The following is a 19,440-nucleotide window of genomic DNA, read 5'->3' as shown; positions in this document are numbered from 1 at the left end:
GGAAAAGGAAATGGCAACCCATTCCAGTATTCTTGCCTGGAAAGTCCCATGGATGGAGGAGCCTGGTAGGCTGCAGTCCTTGGGTCCCAAAGAGTCGGACATGACTGAGTGACTTCACTTTCACTTTCATATGATAAAAAAGACCATACACAAATTTTAGAGGAAAAATGAGCTATGGATTTTGATATATAAATAATATATAATATTATATATAATATAATATATAATTTTATAATATATAATTTTGATATATAAATAATATTAATGTTCAGAATTAATAAAGCATTTCTATGAATCAATAAAAAGGATAAATAGTTCAATAGGAAAATGGGCAAAAGAAACAAAAAGGCATTTCACTGAAGAGGAAAACCAAGTGGGCAATCAGTTCAGTTCAGTTCAGTTCAGTTCAGTTCAGTCACTCAGTTGTGTCCGACTCTGCGACCCCATGAATCGCAGCACGCCAGGCCCCCTTGTCCATCACCAACTCCCGGAGTTCACTCAGACTCACGTCCATCGAGTCCGTGATGCCATCCAGCCATCTCATCCTGGGTCGTCCCCTTCTCCTCCTGCCCCCAATCCCTCCCAGCATCACAGTCTTTTCCAATGACTCAACTCTTTGCATGAGGTGTCCAAAGTACTGGAGTTTCAGCTTTAGCATCATTCCTTCCAAAGAAATCCCAGGGTTGGTCTCCTACAGAATGGACTGGTTGGATCTCCTTGCAGTCCAAGGGACTCTCAAGAGTCTTCTCCAACACCACAGCTCAAAAGCATCAATTTTTCAGCGCTCAGCTTTCTTCACAGTCCAACTCTCACATCCATACATGACCACAGGAAAAACCATAGCCTTGACTAGACGGACCTTAGTCAGCAAAGTAATATCTCTGCTTTTGAATATGCTGTCTAGGTTGGTCATAAGTTTTCCTCCAAGGAGTAAGAGTCTTTTAATTTCATGGCTGCAGTCACCATCTGCAGTGATTTTGGAGCCCCCCAAAATAAAGTCTGACACTGTTTCTACTGTTTCCCCATCTATTTCCTATGAAGTGATGGGATCAGATGCCATGATCTTCATTTTCTGAATGTCGCGCTTTAAGCCAAATTTTTCACTCTCCTCTTTCACTTTCATCAAGAGGCTTTTTAGCTCCTCTTCACTTTCTGCCATGAGGGTGGTGTCATCTGCATATCTGAGGTTATTGATATTTCTCCTGGCAATCTTGATTCCAGCTTGTGCTTCTTCCAGTCCAGTGTTTCTCATGATGTACTCTGCATAGAAGTTAAATAAGCAGGGTGACAATATACAGCCTTGACGTACTCCTTTTCCTATTTGGAACCAGTCCGTTGTTCCATGTCAGGTTCTAACTGTTGCTTCCTGACCTGCATACAGATTTCTCAAGAGGCAGGTCAGGTGGTCTGGTATTCCCATCTCTCTCAGAATTTTCCATAGTTTATTGTGATCCACAGAGTCAAAGGCTTTGGCATAGTCAATAAAGCAGAAATAGATGTTTTTCTGGGACTCTCTTGCTTTTCCATGATCCAGCGGATGTTGGCAATTTGATCTCTGGTTCCTCTGCCTTTTCTAAAACCAGCTTGAACATCAGGGAGTTCAGGGTTCACGTATTGCTGAAGTCTGGCTTGGAGAATTTTGAGCATTACTTTACTAGCATGTGAGATGAGTGCAATTGTGTGGTAGTTTGAGCATTCTTTGGCATTGCCTTTCTTTGGGATTGGAATGAAAACTGACCTTTTCCAGTCCTGTGGCCACTGCTGAGTTTTCCAAACTTGCTGGCATATTGAGTGCAGCACTTTCACAGCATCATCTTTCAGGATTTGAAATAGCTCCACTGGAATTCCATCACCTCCACTAGCTTTGTTTGTAGTGATGCTTTCTAAGGCCCACTTGGCTTCACATTCCAAGATGTCTGGCTCTAGATTAGTGATCACATCATCATGATTATCTGGGTCATGAAGATCTTTTTTTGTACAGTTCTTCCGTGTATTCTTGCCACCTCTTCTTAATATCCTCTGCTTCTGTTAGGTCGAAACCATTTCTATCCTTTATCGAGCCCATCTTTGCATGAAATGTTCCCTTGGTATCTCTAATTTTCTTGAAGAGATCTCTAGTCTTTCCCATTCTGTTCTTTTCCTCTATTTCTTTGCATTGATCACTGAAGAAGGCTTTCTTATCTCTTCTTGCTATTCTTTGGAACTCTGCATTCAGATACTTATATCTTTCCTTTTCTCCTTTGCTTTTTGCCTCTCTTCTTTTCACAGCTCTTTGTAAGGCCTCTCCAGACAGCCATTTTGCTTTTTTGCATTTCTTTTCCATGGGGATGGTCTTGATCCCCGTCTCCTGTACAATGTCATGAACCTCATTCCATAGTTCATCAGGCACTCTATCTATAAGATCTAGTCCCTTAAATCTATTTCTCACTTCCACTGTATAATCATAAGGGATTTGATTTAGGTCATATATGAATGGTCTAGCGGTTTTCCCTACTTTCTTCAATTTAAGTCTGAATTTGGCAATAAGGAGTTCATGATCTGAGCCACAGTCATCTCCCGGTCTTGTTTTTGCTGACTGTATAGAGCTTCTCCATCTTTGGCTGCAAAGAATATAATCAGTCTGATTTCGGTGTTGACCATCTGGTGATGTCCATGTGTAGAGTCATCTCTTGTTGGAAGAGGGTGTTTGCTATGACCAGTGCATTTTCTTGGCAAAACTCTATTAGTCTTTGCCCTGCTTCATTCCGCATTCCAAGGCCAAATTTACCTGTTACTCCAGGTGTTTCTTGACTTCCTACTTTTGCATTCCAGTCCCCTATAATGAAAAGGACATCTTTTTTGGGTGTTAGTTCTAAAAGATCTTGCGGGTCATGGTGGAGAGGTCTGACAGAATGTGGTCCACTGGAGAAGGGAATGGCAAGCCACTTCAGTATTCTTGCCTTGAGAACCCCATGAGCAGTAGGAAAAGGCAAAATGATAGGATACCAAAGAGGAACTCCCCAGGTCATTAGGTGCCCAATATGCTACTGGAGATCAGTGGAGAAATAACTCCAGAAAAAATGAAGGGGTGGAGCCAAAGCAAAAAAAAATACCCAGTTGTGGATGTGACTGGTGATAGAAGCAAGATCTGATGCTGTAAAGAGCAATATTACATAGGAACCTGGAATGTCAGGTACACGAATCAAGGCAAATTGGAAGTGGTCAAACAAGAGATGGCAAGGGTGAACATCAACATTCTAGGAATCAGCGAACTAAAATGGACTGGAATGGGTGAATTTAACTCAGATGACCATTACAGCTACTATTGCGGGCAGGAATCCCTCAGAAGAAATGGAGTAGCCATCATGGTCAACAAAAGAGTCCGAAATGCAGTACTTGGATGCAGTTTCAAAAACGACAGAATGATCTCTGTTCGCTTCCAAGGCAAACCATTGAATATCACAGTTATCCAAGTCTATGCCCCAACCAGTAACGCTGAAGAAACTGAAGTTGAACAGTTTTATGAAGACCTACAAGATCTTTTAGAACTAACACCCCCCCCAAAAAGTGGGCAATAAATACATAAAAAGATGTTCTACGTTATTAATGATCAGAGATACACTGATATCATATTGGGGACTGGGCATTCCTCAAACGTGGTTGGTCACAATGGTATAAATTGGTGCAGCCATGAAGGATGATTTGGTAATATTTATTTACAAAATCCACTTTGTGTAATATGCTCTCAGAAACACTTACATTTGTGTAGAAGGTGGTTCATTGCTGTGCTAGAAATAGACAAATTCAGCCAGCGCATCAGCTTTTCATTCTAGAGCTCTGATCCCTGTTGCAAAATTCAGTTCCTTGAGGTTTTAGTCCTGAGGCCCCCATTTTTTGCTGACTGTCAGTGGGGGGCTGCTGTCCATCCTGGAAGCTGCCCACAATCTCTGGCCATGTAGCTGCCTCTCAACAAGGCACCTCATTTCTTCAAGGCCGGCAAGGAGACTCTCTCTCCAGGAGCCCTTGCAAAGACAGAGTCAAATTATGTGGTGTATTCAAGGCAGTGACCATCCCACCAGGCAAAAGTGGACACTCTCAAGGAACTTATTAATAAAATCATGAACTTTTTCTGGTGTGTTGTGAAGACGATTTTTGGTTTGTGGATTTTATTTAATAAGAGACCAGAAGATACTCAATTGTGCAGTATCACTACATTGTGTCTTTTATCCTCAACTTCTAAAGATGATTGACTTATAGACCCCAACACTTTACCTTTGATCAGATCAAGGGCAAATCAAAGTGAACTATACTAAGCTATGAAAAAACACAATCCCCGAAACGCTAAGCTTCCTGCTTGCACACTGCCCTGCGGTCACTTGTACAAACATTTCCTAAGCTTCCTATCTCCCGAACAGTCCTGGGAATTGCTGTCAAAAGCAGGTTGTACCGGCCTTTGCAACTTGGGTTTTGTTTTTCTTCTTTTCCAGTGTGGATAAGCTCATGGATGATGTAGGCCTTGATTAAGACTGAATAGGCCCAGCAGTAGAAATGTATATATATATAGGCCCGGGATTTCCTGCAGAGTTTGTCATCTTTGGAACACTCACAGTGGAAAATAAAGGTATCCCTCTTCCCCGTGGCTATGATAATACAAAAGCTGTGTTCTTTGGACACTTTTGCTGCCCCAGCAGTCCATAAGAGATTTCCGCTTTGTCATTAAGCCACCATCATGAGCAAATTGTTTTGTTAGTTGGCCAGAACCTCTATATACGCCAGCATCACGTTAGCAGGAAACTCCAGCTGCGCATGTGGAGGTGGGGTGGCCTTGCCTTCAAGAAAGTTTCATTTTTGTTTCAAGTTGTCATCATCTTTTATTGGGTTCAACAACATCAGATGAAAACATATGCTGGGGTGTTTCTACATCTGGAACTTAGACCTCCCGCTGAGGATGGTCAGGGTGACTCTAGGGAATAACCTCAGAAAAGAAACCAGAGAAGGCACTCTTCATTGCACCAAAATGCTCAAAGGATCCTGTGTCAACCCCACCCGTGCCCCAGGAATAATCAGACTCCACCGCAGGCCCAGCACCCTTCACCTTTTCCAGCTGTTTTTCATCTCCTGTTCATTTCTGTAGACCTGGGCCCTGCCCAACATCTGCCCTGGCCGGAAGTGTACATGAAGTCTAACCAAGACCTGCTGATCTGTTGTACTCAGATCACTGGTGCTGCCTGTGGCTTAATTTGCTTAACTCTCTGGATTCCCATGTGTTCCTGGCCAGTGCTATCTGCCTAGTCTGTGGTTTTGCTTCAACCACCTAAACTCTGGTTCAACTGTACTCAAGACACCCTGGATCTCGAGTCAGTCACCTCTGCTCTAGCTTATTTTTTGACCTGTCATTGTCATGCTCTTCCTAACGCTAAGCTTGCCATTTAGGAGCCAGGCTATGGTCCTCCTCCAGTCCCAGTGCCCACTGACACACAAAGCCCACCTGCTCACCCAAGTCAGCTTTTCAAATCAAGGCACTCTTAACCTATCCTTGACTGTCCCCACCACGTGCCCTCAGGGTGAAAGTCAAGCTCAGGGAAGGAGGAAGGTAAAGGATACAGTTAGACTTCAGGACAGGATGAGCGAAAGGATGGAGATGGGGGAAGGTGAGTGTCTACTGGCTACATTTCCTGGTAACGTACAAAACTGGACATTTAATGATGTGGTGAGAGCTGTGGGGTACGTATGGATGTCAAACTCTCAAAAAAACAGAGTCAAAACAAGTTTATGGTTACCAAAGGGGAAAGGTATGGGAGAGGAATAAATTAGGAAGTTGGGATTAAAATAGACACAGTACTATATATAAAATAGAGAACCAACAAGGACCTACTGTATAACTGTAATAACCTATATGGGAAAAGAATCTGAGAAAATAAGAAGACACATATATGTATAACTAAATCACTTTGCTATATACTTGAAACTAAGACAATATTGTACATCAACTATACTCTAATATAAAATTTAAGTTAAATTAAAAGAAACAACGGAGTCAAGATGGCACTATAAAAGCATGCATTCCTGCCACCCACAACTTGAGTGACTTGGGTGTAACAAGTCACACTTGGTTACACCCAAGTTGGGTGTAACTTGCTGTTACCAGGCAACAATAATAACTCATTTTGTAGCATTTCTGAATTTAAAGAATACCTTTTAAAAAATTCTTTTTAAAAGCAATAATACTAATCAAAACTTATTTATATTTTTATTTATTTCAACCAGGTTGCATACCCTGTGAGATCTTATTAAAAATTCCCTAAACAAGGATCAAACCTATGTCCTCTGCAGTAGAAACGCAGAGTCCTACCTACTGGACTGCCTAGGAAGTCCCCCTAAAGAACATCTTTGCATTTCATGTTTAATCATTCCAAAATAGATACATTTTTATTGTATATTTTAAAACTTCTAAAATCCTATATCTTGCAATCAGTGTTTTGTGATCACTATGGGCCAGGTGTTACCTGTTGTCACTGCTTCAGCTTTGAAGATGCCGATATCAAAGTCAACAGCACGGGTGGCAACAGCCTGGGACAGTCCCAGGGACAGTGACCCCATGGTCCTTGGGGGCCAGACTCCCTGGTGGGGGTGAAGGAGGAGGAAAGATGGATTTGGCAATTCTTAAAGGACAATTCAAAGGAAAGCAAGCTCTAAATAACTGTGGAGTCAGCTTAGGAGATCAGTACTGTTGGCTTGCAGCTCTTTGATGGATTCTTTTCAGATGCACTGTAGCATTAAACTCTTCATGGCACAGAGGAGAGTTTGTGTGGTAAAACACAGCTTTCAGCGACTCTGAGTTAAAAAGCCATTTGGAAGAGCATGAATGTGAAGATGTTTCTAATTTATTTCTCTTGTGTTTTCCTTTTTATAGATGCATGTATGTTATACAACTAATGTCTAAGTAAGACTAAAACAGCTCTTATAAGACAAGTAAGATAAAAAGTTTTCATGATAAGAAAGCATTGTCTCATTGTTTGGCAGTATGTTTTCTCTTTTTCAGTGGCTTTCAGAGCATGAAATATGTCTTCATTTGGTCCCTGAGAAGTGGAAGACACTGTCCTCAAGTGTGGCCCACTGGTCCTCCTTTTGGTGATGAGAATTCTTTGGTGGTAAGATTTCATGGTGATGTGTCAGTTTCCTACTCACTAGTGGTTTGATTCAGTTTTGGCCACAGAACACTCCTTATTTTTCTGTTTCAAGGCACTCTAGGATCTAGGTTGATAAATGCTTTTGAAATCAACACACCTTGTAAAAAGAAAAGCTCAAAAATGAAATGGTGATAAATATGTCCAAGTACAAAACATTGGCCCGTGTTCGCAAGGCAGCTTGGGTGATGCAGTGGAGGATCACTAATTCTTGGACGTACTAATTCTTGGCCAGAAGCCTTGAGAAATGTAGGGAAAGTGTGTGAGGAGAAACTGCTGCAACCAGAGCGCATAGAAATCAAACTTGGTAAGACCACGAATATGTTCAGTGAGTTCACAACACTCAAGCCAAGATTCATTGAAACCACAATGTTCAATACCTATATCCTTCTAGGGGAAGGACTGCATCTTGCTATTTTCAGCTATAATGTATCCATTTTCCTTCCCAAAAGATATTCAGTATTCTTAATGGGAATTACATCCTCCTGTTGAGCTTTTTTTTTGGCCCCTGCTTCCTGCCTTTTTCTGCCTTTCCCCACTAAGGTTGGCAGAGGCCAAGGGAGTCCAATACTTCCTCCCTCTGCCTCTTACTATAGTCAGATTGGGGCAGTGATCTCAGCTTGAATGATCAGATGCTTGTTCTTAGAGACTTTAAAATCTGTTCAGGTGACCGGGAGAGAGAGAGGTTTCAGAGGTTGGATTCATCACACTGGTTCCTGTGACTGTCACAGTAATGTCTTGATCACATTACCCTGGCTACAAGACTGTTGCCTTGTTCTATGCATTATGACCCTCCTCTCCAGGTCTTTCATGGTTCTCTCCATCCCAGACCTATTATTCCAGCTTCCTCCCAATTCTAAGAGTCTCACATAAATTCCTCTTCATACCTTAATGCTTCCAAGAGCCAGTTTCTCTTACTTGCCACCAGGAACCCTGATTGATTCAATAGCATCTTGTATAGAATAAGTAGTACCGTAACAGAGGGGAAGGAAACCAGCAGACTATATCCCAGAGCCGCCTCTTCTGTATCATTAGAGGAAGGAGATGAAGGCATGGATTCTTTTTCTGGAGATCTTAAAGAACATGATGATGGCGCATCTGATATAGGGTAGTCCTGCCAAAAGGGTAATACATGTGGCCTTTTAAGCTCCCCCTGCCCAAGATTAGGTACCTAGAGAAAAAAGAAAGTCACTCAGTCATGTCTGACTCTTTGCGACCCTATGGACTGTAGCCCCCAGGCTCCTGCATCCATGGGATTTTCCAGGCAATAATACTGGAGTGGATTGCCATTCCCTTCTCCAGGGGATCTTCCCAACTCAGGGACTGAACTCAAGTCTCCCACATTATAGGCAGACTCTTTACCATCTGAGCCACCAGGGACTCTAGGTACCTGGTGGGCTTCCCCAGTGGCTCAGTGGGTAAAGAATCCACCTTCAATGCAGGAGACACAGGAGATGAGGATTCACTCCCTGGGTTAGGAAGATACCCTGGAGAAGGAAAATGGCAACCCACTCCAGTATTCTTGCCTGAAAAATTCTAGGGACAGAGGAGCCTGGTGGGCTACAGTTCAAGTGTTACAACGAGACGAACACAACTCAGTGACTAAGCACATGTGCTCCATAAGCTCAGCAGGAGAGCGTAGACTAAGAACACAGAAGCCCCTGTGCCCAGCAGCCTCCATCCTGTCTTTTCCTCCCCAAGGTGCTGAAGTAGCTTCAGAAGCACTTGGCAGGTGATGATGACATGGTCTCAGCCAAGAATCAACACAAGGACCTACTGCACAGCACAGGGAACTCTACTTGATATTCTGTAATAACCTCTGGGTTATATGGGGAAAGACTCTGAAAAGAATCTATTCTTACATCTGTGCTTAGCTGAATCACTGTGCTGTAAACCAGAAAGCAGCACAGTATTGTAAATCGACTCTACTTCAATATAGAATAAAAATTAAATTAAAAAAGCAGAGTTCCTTTCAGGGTTCTGCACATATGTTAACTTGGCTAAGCCAAGAAACATCCCCACCCTAAAAATCATACAAATCTATAAACACTTTTTTGGCAGTAATATTGGTGACAAGCAGACATGCATCCTGGAAGAACATGGTAGAACATGGTGGGTATGTGTTGATTTGGCATTCAAAATAGATCCTTTGTTGATAAAATTGACTGGATATTTCGTTACCTATTACTTCCCTTTGGGAAGCAGATGAAACAGAAGTGGCAGTCTCCAAAGCTGAGTCTTGAACATTGGGGTACATGTGTCATTTTGAATTATGGTTTTCTTAGAGTATATACTCAGGGGTGGGATTGCTGAGTCATAGGCAACTCTATTTTTATTTTTTTAAGGAACCTCTCTATACTTTCTCCAGGGGCTGTTTCAATTCATATTCCTGCCAACAGTGAAAGAGGGTTCCATTTTCCCCACACCCTTTCCAGCATTTATTGTTTGTAGATTTTTTGATGATGGCCATTCTGACCTATGTGAGGTGATACCTCATTATAGTTTTGATTTGCATTTCTCTAATAATTAGCATCACTTCACGGGAAATAGATGGGGAAACAGTGGAAACAGTGTCAGACTTTATTTTTTTTGGCTCCAAAATCACTGCAGATGGTGACTGCAGCCATGAAATTAAAAGACTCTTACTCCTTGGAAGAAAAGTTATAACCAACCTAGACAGCATATTCAAAAGCAGAGATATTACTTTGCTGACTAAGGTCCGTCTAGTCAAGGCTATGGTTTTTCCAGTGGTCACGTATGGATGTGAGAGCTGGACTGTGAAGAAGGCTGAGTGCCAAAGAATTGATGCGTTTGAACTGTGGTGTTGGAGAATACTCTTGAGAGTCCCTTGGACTGCAAGGAGATCCAACCAGTCCATTCTGAAGGAGATCAGCCCTGGGATTTCTTTTGGAAGGAATGATGCTAAAGCTGAAACTCCAGTACTTTGGCCACCTCATGCGAAGAGTTGATTCATTGGAAAGGACTCTGATGCTGGGAGGGATTGGGGGCAGGAGGAGAAGGGGACGACCCAGGATGAGATGGCTGGATGGCATCACGGACTCGATGGACTTGAGTCTGAGTGAACTCTGGGAGTTGGTGATGGACAGGGAGGCCTGGCGTGCTGCGATTCATGGGGTCTCAAAGAGTCGGACACAACTGAGCGACTGAACTGAACTGAACTGAACTGAACAGAACAATTAGTGATGTTGAGTTCCTTGCAGCAATATTTACAATAACCAGGACATGGAAACAGCATAAATGTCCAATAACAGATAAATGGATAAAGAAGATATGGTACCTATATACCATGGAGTATTACTCAGCCGTAAAAAAGAACAAAATTAGGTCATTTATAGAGATGTGGATGGACCTAGAGTCTGTCATAAAGAGTGAAGTATGTCAGACAGAGAAAAACAAATATCATATAGTAGCATTTACAAATATATGTGGAATCTAGAAAAATGGTGTAGATGAACCTACTTCCAGGGCAGGAATAGAGATGCAGATGGATAGAGTGGACATATGGACACAGTGGGGAAGGGGAAGGAGGGACAAATTTGGTGACTGGGATTGACACGTGGGGTTTACTACCATGATTGGGATTTACTATCATGTGTAAAATAGGTAGCATACTCTTGCCTGGAAAATCCCATGGATGGAGGAGCCTGGTAGGCTGCAATCCATAGGGTTGCTAAGAGTCGGACATGACTGAGCGACTTCCCTTTCACTTTTCACTTTCATGCATTGGAGAAGGAAATGGCAACCCACTCCAGTGTTCTTGCCTGGAGAATCCCAGGGACGGGGGAGCCTGATGGGCTACAGTACACGGGTCGCAAAGAGTTGGACACGACTGAGCGACGTCACTTCACTTCACTTGCTCTTCTCTGTGGCGTCATGGGCCAGGGGTAGGGGAACCTACCCAATCCTTGTGTCCCAACCCACTTGGCTCACTAAGTCAGTGTTGTGCTTTGCATGGGAATTAGACTGTTGAATCCCCAAAAGGAGAATCCGAAATGTGAATTATTCTTCTAGCAGGGGTAGTATATGTGACTGGCTGGACAGAGTTTTATGTAGCTGGCCAGCCCTGGCAGTTCTAGTTCGGATGCTGAACTAGAGTCAGACACACTCAGCAGGTGGTGACAACATGTCACCAAGAGTGTCCAGCATGTTTGTCCTTCAGCAGCTCCTCCTTTTTGCCCAGGTTACACTGAAGGAATGTAAATAAATCCTTAGCTCCTGCTCTAAAATTGGCAGCAGAAATGAGGTCAAAGTACAAGGTTCACTTGCCCAGTTATGAATGTTTCTATTAGTAATGTATGATCTAAAGAGAGATTGAAGGTGGATACTCTCCCCCAAAGGGGGAAAAAACTAGAAGAACTGAGATTTCATGAAAAGTATCATAGATACAGAGCAAGGCTATTAGTCAGGCTCCAGGCAACACTTGTAAGTTTCACACCAAGGGATTTCTTTTGAAATCCCACCTGCTGAACTGGGTCCTACCACTCCTGACTCAAAGGGCAGCAGAGTCCAGCCCCTGAGTCCCACTCTTGAGATTCCAAGGTAGCAGCCCTTTCCACACCACATCCTACACCATCCGATATGGTTGTCTTCCCCTGGACCCTCATCATAACTCCTTGTCCTGCAGACCTTCAACCTTCCCTGGACTAGAAGGCTTTCTACGAAGGATCCCCAGATCTGACATGGCTTTTCCAGCTTCCAGACTTTTCTCTTACCCTGTTCCCCACCTAACCCTAGATCCAGCTCTCAGACTTGAATTCAGACTCAGTGCTTCCTTGGTCTTGGCTTGACCAAACTTCCTGGACCATGTGGTGTTTTGGTACAGATGGCCTGTCAATATCACAGGGTAGAATGCATCCAAAACCCAGTGTCCAGAGCCAAAGGGATTCCCTTTAGCACCTCAAACTCCAGAGAGCAAGCTTATGGTGCAGGTATGGCCATGATTCTTAATGCATTGCAGTGAAGTGAAGTGAAGTGAAGTCGCTCAGTCATGTCCAGCTCTTTGCGACCCCATGGACTGTAGCCTACCAGGCTTAATGAAGGATCACAATAGATACTTTTTATATATAATTTTAATTTGGCTGTGCTAGGTCTTCATTGCTGCTCAGGTTTTTCTCTAGTAGTGGAGAGTGGGGGCTATTCTCTAGTTGTGGTACACGGGCTTCTAATTGTGGTGGATTCTCTTGTTGCTGAGCATGGATCCCAGAGCACACGGCCTTCAGTAGTTGTGGTGCACAGGCTTAGTTGCCCTGCAGCTTGTGGGATCTTCCTGAACAAGGGATCAAACCTGTGTCCCCTGGTAGGTGGACTCTTAACCACTGAGCCACTAGGGAAGCCCCACAACATGATTCATGTTGATGTATGGCAAAACCAATACAATATTGTAAAGTAATTAACCTCCAATTAAAATAAATAAATTTATATTTTAAAAAATTCTCTTCATGCAGAGAGTCTTGGCACTATCTAGGCTGTTGATACAGAGAACCAAGGAAACTCAGACTGTCCAGAAACCCATCAACCCCACTCCAGCCCACCCAGAAATGACTGTTGGGATTCTTTCTAAGGATGAACTCTGCACGCAGAGACCGAAGTGAGTGGAGGTCAACAGCCAAGGGAAACTTTTGTAGAAACATCAAAATCATTCACAACAGAAGCATGATACCCCCAAACTGCGGCAGAGACATTGCCTGTTCACCACCTCATCTTCGGACCCTATTCAAATGCTGAGGGTATAGTAAGTCCTCAAAAAGACCTGATGAGTGAAAGAATGAATGGATGGATCACCTGGACAAGAGCATGGGGACCTTGGACTTGAGGTAGAGAGAACTCCTGTCACTCTAGATCTTCCCTCCATGAGTTTGGATTCTGAGGTCCCCAAGCAGCATCAACAGATGTCTCCTGGCAATAAAGATGGCCCTTGGGGACAGGCGGAGAGCAACTCAAAGAACCTGGCATCCCGGAGAGGAGGAGATGATGGCATTTTGATGCCAGAAGAGCTGCTTGCATGTTAGTTTCTTTTTTCTCTTTTGCTGTCCATAAACCTTTAGTTTAAAATTCCAGTGCTATTGAGTGTGTTGTAGGGAATAAATGGAGTTAATGTCCACTTGTGGGTGAAACTTTAAAGAACAGCAGGTCCTTGTGGATTGGCCTGAAAGAGCCCTTCTTTTTAGGGGGCAGACATCAAGATTGCAGTGGTAATCCTGTCCCTCTTTGAAGATTCTTATTCCATTAACTTAATTTTCAAGGAAGTCCGAATTTGGTCCTGCCTTGGTGTCTGTGATCAATGTGGCCTTGTTACTTTCTACAGCTAAGTGTGAAGTCTGTGGGAGACAGGGTGTAGAAAACACACACACGGCGTTTGCCAGAGACTACCTCTAGCAGCCAATCCTGGTCACTCACAGAATTGTCCTCACCAAAGTCACCAGCATCAGGATGAGGGTGGAGGAGATGGAGCCACTACATGCTAGGGGCAAACTGAAGCTGTCTCACGGGTGTGTTCTGTGGGCTTTGGGCTCATGGGGCAACCACAGTAACAGCAAGGAGAATCCATTTAGGGCAAGATATTTTCAAGGGCAGCTTTCTGATACCCAAGGGTGTGAGTTTTTTAAGAGTTAAAAACCATTCTGTTGATCTTCCAACAAAAGGATATTTTTTAGGTATACACCCTCCCCTGAGGCAGCCCTGAGGGCCTCAGGGTAAATTCAGCTCTGTACTTAGGTGTTTACCTTTAGATACAAAGGCAGTTGTTGCTGTAACTCTCTTGAGAAACTAGCGGGTTGTGCCTGGCATTTGAAAAAAAAAAAAAAAAAAAAACGAACAACTTTTTGTTTTGCAACTCCAGGTACAACAACCTATTTAAAAATTTTGTATCAGATTGAATCAGAAACAAATTTTAACCACATGCATCCTCTCCACTCACCCCCTCCACCCCACTGGTCCATTCTGTCAGCGATCTTTCTCTCAGGGACAATTAAATCTCCCAACACCACCGCAGTGTGGTTCAGGCGTGGAGAACTTTGGCTCTGGAGTCAGCAGACCTGTTCAAGCCCTGCTTTTGCTGCACATGCCCTCCTCCCTCCGTCTGCAAAGTGACGATGGTAGAGCCCGCTCACCATGGGGTCAGAGGCTGAGGGACAAGCTCCGCAAACAATAAAACAACTTTTGAAACCGAACATTCTCCGTGTGTCCTCCGTCTTCCAAGGTTCTTCCACTTTACGGCGTTCGGTTCCCTCATCAGCCCAAGTGATGGAACACGTGTTCCGGGGGACTGGTCACTACCTGCTGTCCCCACCCCAGCCCCCTGTCCCTTTCGTGCTGTGACCCCTGCCTCCGGCTGCTGGAAGCTGGCTGCTCAGAGCCTCTCTGGGGCTGACAGGAGCCAGGCCCGGGGGACTTCCCGGGAAATTCGTCCCCTCTGAGGGCTCCATGTGGCTGCTCCTGGGGGTTTGCCTGCTCTGGAGGCATTTCACCCCTAGAGCACCTGTTTCTCCAAAGTAGGCCTTGGCCTGCACGTGTGTGTGTGTGTGTTTGTCTGGATGGTGTGTCTGTTGTTTGTGTGTCTGGGGTGTGTGTAGTGTGTCTATGTGTGGTGTGTATAATATAGTGCATGTTTGTGTCTATAGTGTGTACAGTATATGTGTTTGTCTATATGTGGTGTGTGTGATGAGTGTGATATGTGTGATGTGCGTATAGTGTGTGTGGGGTGTGTGTGTAGTGTGTATGGTATGAGTAATGTGTCTGTGTGGTATAGATAGTGTGTGCCTGTGTGTGTGTGTGTGCAATGTCCTTGCCTTGGTCAACAAGGACACTTCCTGAGTTCCTCAGCTCCCACCCATCTATACAATTGTTCCCCTCTTCGTTTACACAGCCACCCACATCTACACAGCCTGCCTTCCTGGAGGGCTTCATTGCCAGCCCTTGTGGCCTGCGGGTCTCAGACCCGCATTTTGGACAGAAGTCAGCCTCTGCCCCGAGAAGGGAGGACGCAGGCTGCTTCCATCGCTTCAAAGCCCAGCGGCCTTTCCTGAGTGCACAATGAGGGCCCCACCTTTTTCCTGGCCAAGTGTTTACTCCTTCTGCTCCAGCGTCCGGGGGCCTCAGCACAGCCTCTTTCCAGCCTCCTGGTGCAAAGTGGCTCCCAGGTCTGTGGCCTCACCCGCTGCCCCTGCCCCAGCGACTAGCGGCTGGGGAGGGCCCACCATCAGACTGCAGGGTGTCTCAGGATGCACTTGGCCCTGTTTCTGTTGTCCCCAGGTCCACAAGGATCAGCTGAGCCTTCTGCAAATGGTGCAGCTACACAGTGCCATTTGCAGACCAACAGCTGGAATGTTGTCACCTTTCCTCTAGCTGGGGACCGAGTGTGACAGTCCTGCTAAGTGACCATCAGCCTGGGGACAGGGGTCTGCGGTTAGGCTCAGCCAGTGCTGAGCAGCCTTTGTTCTCCCTCCCTGGCTGGTTTTGTCCCATGGTTATTTTCAAGGCAGGACAATAGACTGCACAGAGCAGCTTTACAGTGAAGGCTCAAGAAAAAAAAAAAAAAAAACCACAGCATGCTTTTGATGAATGATTGTCCTGCTCCTCCATGAAGTTCAAGCCACCTGCCACCTGCCTCCTCCCCGAGGGAGCTGTGTGTGCCATCGGCAGGAGGCACTTTCCGCAGCCCAGACACTGGCACAGCCGGGACTCGGGCTCATCCCAGTGTCCCGCTGACAGCCAGGATGAACGATTTTGCTCCCAAGAAGGCAGATGAGTTTGGCCCGGCCTGGAACTGTCTTACAGGGACGGATGGCTCAGGCTGTCACGACCAAATGTCATCCAGAAAACCAGAGGTGCAAAATCGTAACTAGCCCGGAATTTAGGAAGTGGACGTTCTGTGCACAAAGTCCCAGGTGGGGAGGACGCTCTGTCTTCTTTGCTTCTCCAAAGCCGCATCAGTCCCTCCACCCCTGCCTCCCACCTCTCTCCTCTGTCTCCCTCCACCATCACCTCCCTGAACACCCTGACATGTGACTGACGAACAAAGAGATGATGGGAGACATGTGAGTGGCTGTGATGGGTGCTGTCAAGGAAATGCTTTTAAATAGAATATAGTGGGCTGTGCCTAAAGGAAAACCCTTCGTGGTTAATCTGGGACCTCCCGGGTGCCTGAGGGTTTGTGATGGACCCTTGGCCCCACAGCAGTGCAGTGTCAGACGTGAGATGCAGCCACTGAGATGCGGAGAAGAATCTCATTCCAAAACACCTCTCCCCATCTCCTCTCCCAGAAAACTGCAAAGTGGAGCTTCAGTAAGTTTCTCAGGTATTTTTACCGTGTTGATGTATATTATTGGTCAGACAGCTGCTCCGTGTTACTTATATAACATTTTCACTTATATGAAGTTGCACCAGGATTTGAGGTTTCCTTACATGCCCCATCTCAGGTTCACCTTCTCTGCCGCCTCACAGAACAGTCCTGGGGGTCTGGGATGGATGGACACCTGCCCCCAGAGTCAGTCCCATGGCTTCTGTCACCTCTGGGGGCTGCCACTGACAGCCCCTTCTTCCCAAGCCCTGACCCTGTGTAGATGGTATGACTTTTGACAGAAGCTGCTCCTGGCTAATATATTCTGAGCACTTAGTGTGCTAAGAACTGTGCCAAGCAGTGTGTGTGTGTGTGTGTGTGTGTGTACACTTTCTTATTTACTCTTCAGATGGTCCCACACGGAAGACACGGCTGTTATCCCCATTTTTCACACGAGAGAACCCAGATTCACAGAGGTTAAGTCTCTTGGATAAAGTCACACAGTTAATTAACTGTGAATTGGAACCCCAGGTAGGTCTGTTCACCAGAACCAGAGTATTCTATTCCCCCCAGGACTGCAAGCCTTAAAAGCAAGCATCTGAGGAAGGAGGGTTGCGGACTGGGCAGCCCCAACCCTCTGCCTGTCTTCATGGGGACGGTGTGCCTGGCCATACTGTGGGGGCAGGGATTTGTCATGGAGTTTTTGTCCAAGTCCGCAGCTGGTCTTCAGGGCATCCACAAGAACCCCTTGAAACTAACTGTGTGCGAGATATTGTGGATATATGTGGTGTGGTCTTTTTTTTTTTTTTTTTTTTTTAAAAAAAAAGGCTGTATAATTTCACTGATTCTCAAAACATTGGTGCCCCTGCAAAAGTTAAGAATGCTGTGACAGAGGGTCACATCAATTGACCATATCACCTGCTCCTCTTCTCAGCTTTCCCAACCCCATTTCTGCGGTCCACCCCATTTTGTTCAGTTATTAGGAGCTGAACCCAAGGCTTATGTGATGATGGCATGAGGTGAAAGACAGTGAACCCCAGCCCTCACCACCCCCTCAGACCTGCCTGGTTGCCACCTTCCTCTGATGCATGGCCTGAAGTCACTGGACTCAGGGCGGAGGGGTCACTGAATAGGGGGCTGGGGAGGCACGTGGCTGGCCCACTATGAGGTGATTTACTCTAAGGTGTGAGGGACTGGTTTTACTGGTATGAAGGGTAGGTGGGCTCATGTGTCAGCTGAGCCAAGGGGTCCAGCCTCCCTCTGCTGCAGGCTTCATTTGGAATCACAAGTCGTCTTGCTTATCCTTCAAGCAGGGTCTTGAACTTGAGGGACCTCCAGTGAAAACACTAATACTGCCCTGATGAACAGAGATGGGAGAGTCAGGCCATGGTCTTTCTCACTCATTTTCCTGAAGTAAGAGCTGAAGGTTGAATTCCCACAAGGAATCAGGGAATCAAACCTAATCATGGTGAGGATACAGAGATGGAAACCCCAGATACCAAATGTTTGCAAGCAAGGAATGGTTTTCCTTGGGATAGAGGTCACATCAGAAATAAAACCCTCTGAATTATAGACAATTACAAATATACTTGGATTCAGGTAATTGTGGTCCAAGTTAAGAAAATCTAGATATTCCTGTCTCAAGATCTCTATTTCAAGAGCTATCCAGAAAGCTATTGAAACTGAAACTGAAAGTCGCTCAGTCTTGTCCTACTCTTTGAGACCCCATGGACTGCAGCCTGCCAGGCTACTCGATCCATGGAATTCTCCAGGCCAGAATACTGGAGTGGGTAGCCATTCCATTTTCCAAGTGATCTTCCCAGCCCAGGGATTGAACCCAGGTCTCCTGCATTGCTGGTGGATTCTTTACTGTCTGAGCCACAGGAAAGCCCTGAAAACCATGGAAACTGTCACCCAAAGCCATGTAACCTATTATCGATTTTCCCATTTATTTTTGGTTGGAGAAAGCTGGCTTAATCAGTTGTTGAGGGGCAAAGTTCTTTTTCGTCACGTCTTCCTTCTTTCCTACCTCATCTGCAGCCTGAAAATAGCCTTCTTTTGGTGGATTAAGGGCCAACTCTCGCACCTCTGAAATGACACCAAAATCAGGGTATTTTGTTCTTTTGCTTAACTCATCTGGCTGTACCTAAGACTGGCTGAGGGCTAGGTTCCCCTCAGCATCTGGCTCACAGTGAGTGGATATACCTCAAAGTCCTTTGGTGGGTGGCCTGGAGGGGCAGGGGCGCTGGTTTGCTCGAGTCTAAGAATTGATTTTAACCTTGACTTACATAAATAATTTTTGGAATAAGGCACATGAAGGTGAATTAATAAAGGATTTGGACCCTGGTTCATAACCGGAAGTAGATTCTGAACTGAGCCAGGAAGTGAGCCAGCCACGTGTCCTGGGGCCGCATGTTTACCAGGTGCAGAGAGGAGGGAGGTGCTGGGAGAAGGCCAGGTCTTAGAAGAATTCCTTCCCTTAACCACAAGCTTTAAAGCTTATAAAGGATAGAATATAGTTCAAATAAAGCCCTTCTCCTCCTTGCCTTCTAGAAGGATAGTGAGTCTAGCATGGGAAAGGGATCGATCAGAACATGGGAGATGCAGGTTGTCACAGTCGGGAGGAGGGAGACATTCAGAACCCAGCTCCTTATTAATGTATGACCTTGAATCAGGAATTTAGCCTCTGCATGCCTGGTTTTCCTGTGATATTCAGATACAGATGGTTCCTGACTTATAGACTTAAGGATTTTTCAACTTTATGATGGTGTGAAAGTAATAGGAGTGCAACGGGAAGCATACTTCTAATTGTGAATTCTGCTTTCCTCCCAGGCCACAATATGCAGTATGATATGCCCCCTGGGAATGGGGCAGCAGCAGGGAGATGGAGCTCCCAGTCAGCCACGTAATTAGGAGGGGAAACAACCCCTACACTTACAGCCATTCTACTTTTCACTCTCAGTACAGCAGTCAGTA

The 19,440-nt window shown here is 45.2% G+C and overlaps 1 long non-coding RNA gene across 1 annotated transcript; it reads left to right on the top strand.

The window, feature by feature from the left end:
- The first annotated feature begins 282 nt into the window (after window positions 1-282).
- Window positions 283-14,356, top strand: LOC114117568 (uncharacterized). The gene is made up of 2 exons (XR_003591187.3): window positions 283-7,130; window positions 12,632-14,356. It is a non-coding gene; the product is annotated as an uncharacterized LOC114117568 (long non-coding RNA).
- Window positions 14,357-19,440: the final 5,084 nt, after the last annotated feature.

The sequence above is a fragment of the Ovis aries genome, chromosome 13 (assembly GCF_016772045.2).
Source record: "Ovis aries strain OAR_USU_Benz2616 breed Rambouillet chromosome 13, ARS-UI_Ramb_v3.0, whole genome shotgun sequence".
Taxonomy (NCBI): Eukaryota; Metazoa; Chordata; class Mammalia; order Artiodactyla; family Bovidae; genus Ovis; species Ovis aries.
Note: the sequence above shows the minus strand (reverse complement) of the source record. Positions and strands in the feature narration are given on the sequence as shown.